The 5337-nt window shown below is 45.1% G+C and overlaps 1 long non-coding RNA gene across 1 annotated transcript; it reads left to right on the top strand.

Annotated features, from left to right (window-relative positions):
- The first annotated feature begins 260 nt into the window (after nucleotides 1-260).
- On the top strand, nucleotides 261-5071 carry LOC144180401 (uncharacterized). Its single transcript, XR_013324401.1, has 3 exons — nucleotides 261-483; nucleotides 2897-2981; nucleotides 4918-5071. It is a non-coding gene; the product is annotated as an uncharacterized LOC144180401 (long non-coding RNA).
- The last annotated feature ends 266 nt before the right edge of the window (nucleotides 5072-5337 follow it).

Here is a 5337-nt window from a genome sequence, read left to right on the forward strand (position 1 = left end):
GTGGTTTTGGTGGTTTGTTTTCGATTTGCTGGTGTTACGTGAATTGCTACGTTCTTACAACAAACCTCATAGAAATACTGCATCCTGGGAGGTCCTGCTACTCAGCCTGGCCTCAAGCACTCAGCGAAAAGTCATCGGTCTCGCCTTAGAAGCCGCCGTGTCCCAAGGGATCCCGGCCGACTGATGGGGGGGGGGGGGCACTGAGCTTACTCTGTGCCTTTGACTGGTGCAAATAAAGTTTCTTCCTCCTCCTCCTCCTCCTGCCGTAATATTACGTGTTAGTGCTCTTGTGCCACCTGAAACATCGTGAGTGCTGGCAAAGCGTCTGTGTCGTCGCCGTACTGCGCTGCTGTAGCAAACGCACATCGAGGTCGCCATTTGACAAAATACCTGACAAGTTGTGCGTGCCTACGTGAATCAAGAGTCTCTACTGCAAGTTCCAGTCCGTCGACGCGACGTGTGAAAAATGCTGCGTGTTCTGCCGTAAGTGATTGTTTATCGTGGTGCATGTTAAAATTTTATTACGCGTTGCCGCAGTGCTGTGTTGTTAAACGTGTTGGGTATATTCCTTGGTGTTCGGCTCGCCGCGCTTCTTTTATTGTAAATTACCGGCTGCGTCGGCGCGGTCATAATGAGCTTCCAGGAGCGGCGGCCAGTATGCTGTGTGAGTGATCGACCCCCTTGCCATTGCCGGCAACGAAAATATGCTGACGGCCCAGCGGCCGCCGCTTGGCTTTGGTGGATTCGACGCTAAAGCTTGTTGCATAAAAAAAAAGAAAAGAAAACTGCGTTAATGGTTGCAAAACAAAACGCCCACTCCCCGATTTTTTTTTTTAGGAGGCAGTTGACCCACAGTATATTTTTTTACAGGACGTAGGCAGCTTAGCATTGTTCTAACGGGTAGTTTTCGTTTACGGGTAAAGAAATGCAAGGAGGCTGCATTACATTTGTAGTTATAATACGTAAGAGTTGCATATACGTTGAATTTTCAACATTTAAGCATTGCTAGCAACTTTATAAGTAGTACCACATGCACAAGGTCTTTAGGCAGTGAACATTTGACCAGATAATTGTTTAGACGTCGCAGCTTGAAAACATGCTGTTCCAGCCTGCATTGCTGGTGCAGTCACAGGGCAGCTTTCACTGTTTTAATGCAAGAAATTTTTCCACCTTCCTAAGCTCATCCAGCATCGTCATGATCAGACAGAAATTCTTGTGTGGTGTGACATTATTTGTAGCTGGCTTGCATAAATTGTGTTGACCGTAACATGTTGAGCATGGGTTAAACGTGTTGATTCTTACAAATATGCATGTGATGGGGATACAATCACGGTGCGAAAAAGATTAAACAGGGCGTGGGCTTGCCACCGTGCTCCTTCGCCATCCTGTTTTTTTCGTTTCGTCAGCATTTCAACTTGCCTACCCCTTGGAGGTATTGGCACGCTGAGACGTTCACCATGTGCCTCAGAGAGAATTTTAATGGCGCCATGAAGACAAAATACAAGTTTGTGTTATTCGAAAGATTTCGTGTGGTATGGTGCCCCCAGCACTTGTCCAAATGCAAACGATGCTTTATTCACTGAGAAATTCATTAATTGAAGCTAAAATTTTGGTTTTCCCGCTAAATCGTGCATTTTCAGGGTCTGCAATGACATCACAGGAACCGACCGCTCTGTAGCCGATTGGGAAACGTTCTTTACCGTTAGTTAACCGAGATGGTGCCACCATACCGTGGCAAGCCGCTTTCTGCTTTTGTTTTGTTTTTACCGTATTTAAACGTGGCTTGTTTTTGTTCAGCGAGAAAATAATCGTTTCGTGAAACATAGTGCTCGCTCCACAAATATGGTCATGTAAGACACCGTTGCTTGTGTCAATCGGCCATTGTTGTCCGAGACAACCCCAAAGCCCCGCAGTCCTGTGCAGCTAAACCAAGCATAGTGCGCGCAGTACCAACAGCAGTACGCATCGGTACTTCTATGCTTACGTGTGCTTTCCTAACCTTTACTGTTGGTCCCACCATTCTTACTACTGTAAAAAGAATGTGCCCTACATTTAAGCGCAAATAGTTCGTTCGGCAAGCTTATAGCCTCTGCCTATTTCGCGTTTGCTGTTGCCGCCCTCCGCTAACTGCAGAGCTGGCTGGTATGACATAGGTTCTGTTGCGGGAAATGAGCTAGTGGGTCGCATGGCCATTTCCTTTGTTCCTAATTTGTAGCTTATTTGAGTGGAGTTTATGTTAAAAATGGTGTCAGCATGATTCTAGCAACGGAATCCTTTGAATGAACCAAACTTGTGTTTTCTCTTCATGGCTCCTTTAAAAGCCGTAACCACGTTTCGCACCCTCTGGACCAGAGAATATGCTTGCACAGTGGAAATCTGGGGCCACAGATTTCTACCACCTAGGGATATTTAATAGGCTTAGTTTAACATTAATTCAGTGTAAGGATGCTTCTGTTCCTTTAAAGTATGGCTGAAAGCCTTGTAAGGATTGTCATGTATGTACAGTGCTCACGGATTGAAATGCGACACTGCAAGCGCGTGGCCTGCGCTACATGCAGCGCCGCCAGTGGACGCCCGTGGAAGCTAGGTGTTGCATTGTGGTATACCACGAGGATGAGAGTGTTTTGACCATAAGCTTGCTGCTTCCGGTTGCCAATAAGCGGGGAAGTGGTTCCCCGCAGCGACAGCGTTGCGCTGTCAGCGACAGCGGCGTCCATGGACGGCGCTGCATGTATTGGCGGCCACACGCTCGCAGTGTTGCGTTTCAATCAGTGAGCACTGTACTTATTTTTTAGCTTGAAAGAACTGAAGGTGCCTTTTTTGCACCTACAAACAAGCCGTAAATTATACCGCATATTTACGGCTTGTTTACTACTTGAACTTCCATTTTTTACAGGGCCAGGTGTTTGACATGGAGGATGTACGTTGTGAGCTACCAGAAGAATTGGCTGCCTCCTGTTTCTATCTATCCTGCACGACCTGTAAGTTGAGTTCATTACGGCTGTGAAATGCATGAAAATCTCGATTTTGAAGGCTGAGAGAACATGAAAACATAGAAAACCATTGTGGCATTCTTGTGGTACCTTAGTGATATTAAGACATAAGAACATTGCAGAGATGGGGCAAAAAATAAGGAACCGATGAGGGTGAGAAACTTCCTGGTACCTTTCTTATTTTTTTTTGTCGCATCAGGGCTGCGTCCTTGCTCCATGAATCAATTAATAACGACTTTGTCACCCTTGTTCACTGTGGTAGTTGCGTGGTGCCCACAGACAGTGTGTGGGGATTTTTCTTCTACCGCCTATTACAGATGAACTAGATCTTTAGACTTCTACTCAAAAGTCATATTATGGATTACATTACATGAGTGAAACAATTCCATGCACCCAGAAATAGAATTTAGGTGAATTCACTTCAATGCCCTAGATGCAACTTGTGCCTAGCAGTGAAAAGGGTGTATTGCGTGCCTTTTTGCCACTGTGTTTCATGTAGTGTAATGAGTCTCACTGGCCATCGTACTGGCCATTTGCACTCATTCATTTAGATCGAGAACATTTTCAATAAAAAACAGGAAAAGCTAGGATAGGGATCGCAAAGCAACACCCTTTCCATATCAAACAGGACTGCTGGTGCAGCATACAAAGGAAAAAGGGGAAAAAGACGGTTCCCTTAAAAAAGGATAAGATTGCAGGGTGTGGCCAGGTGCTTGTAACAAAACATTTTGTAAACAAATCAAATGGCGTGGTTGGGGGCAATATTATGATGTTTATAGTAGAAAAAACCTGCATTATTTCCGAACAGTATGAATGCTCTGTGTCCAAACATATGCAAAAATGCTTGTGTTTTTAGCATTTGAGTGCACGTTACAGAGTAGTCAGCTCAAGTTACTGCGGTAGCTTTCCTCATTGCTCTTAAGCATAAACCCTGAAATTAAATTTGCTGTATTCGACCACTTTAACCCTTTCACTGTCGCTGATGTCCTGGTTTGTCTTCGAATTTCTCCTCCACGGTGTCACTGACATACCGGTGCGTTTTCTGTTGTGCGTTGAAAAATTCATGCCATGGTGCAAAGTTGGCGCACCTGCACTGTTTGTGCTATCTGTCAAATCTTTCTAGTAGCTTGTATTTTCACAAAGTACAGAGCGACCACGCCCAGCTTTCGCTGCGTGGGGGTCACTCCGTGCACTGTACATCTGTTGGGATGAGTGACCACGTGGCACACGTGCAATGATGGGTGCAAGTGTGCTATCCACCACGTTTTTCTAGGGTTGTTTTTTATTTCTGTTCCTGTGTCTGCTACCCATCGACACAAGGAAATATAAAAAGTGAGGAGCCAACCTAGAGGTTGGTCAGTTCATGGTGATGTACATTTTGCTTTTTGTAAGCAAGCCCAGACAAATAAACTAGACAATGCAAGTACTGTCTCTTAAACGAAATGCACAATAAAACTGCTGCCTTTATAGGTTCCAAAGAACGCGTAGACACAAGCAACTACTCATGATGACGACTGATCAATGCCTGTCTTAGCATGTTCATGCAATTTTATGTTGCCTTCCCTGCCCCCCCCCATATTGCTTTGTTCCCACAGTGCTGCTGCAATAATCTCATCTCAAATGTTCTTGCGAGGCTGTATAAATGCCTGTCATGAGGAGGCCATGAACCTAAACAGTACTTATTTCTGGGTTGTGTTGCCTATGTAACAGTGTCATATTTGATGTTCGTAAGCTCATTAGTTAATTTATGTGGTCTAAACTTTGTGGCTAATTTTGCAACCTAGAAGTTGTACCTTCTCTTTCAGGATACTTGGTTCAGTGTTGTATGGGAACACTCCTTTATATTTATAAGCATAACGAGCAAATGTTTGAGACGTGTTTGTTTAAACCCCTTCATATGCGATCAATGCGTTTGTCATTTCAGGTTCAAGCGTGGCAGTGGCTATCCCGTCCTGTGAGGGGTAAAGATGAGGCGACACCTGGTGTGGCAGGCGGCAGCAGCACGTATGGATCCAACCTGAATAAAATAGTCAGGTTTGCAAGAGTCGTGTGATTCATGTGATTTTCGTCAGCTTGCTCTTACAGCTGCAGCATGAAACAGTGACTGTGGAGCTGGCTGACATTTTCTACATGCAGCTGGCTGTTGGGTGCTGTTATTTGACAGCATGCAAAGGGCACTCAAAAGGTGGAAGCTTGTGGGATACGTAGAGGACGGAAACATAAAGGATTCTTGGAGGACGCAGAAAGTCGGTGGCGAAATTTCAATACAGGGGACACACAAGGGACGAATGCGGTCTGTTGCCTTCAAGACATATAGGGGACACACAAAGGCCGTATGGTGTCT

Source organism: Haemaphysalis longicornis, unplaced genomic scaffold, assembly GCF_048455015.1.
Source record: "Haemaphysalis longicornis isolate Haplotype H1 unplaced genomic scaffold, Haemaphysalis longicornis Haplotype H1 scaffold_4, whole genome shotgun sequence".
Lineage (NCBI taxonomy): Eukaryota > Metazoa > Arthropoda > Arachnida > Ixodida > Ixodidae > Haemaphysalis > Haemaphysalis longicornis.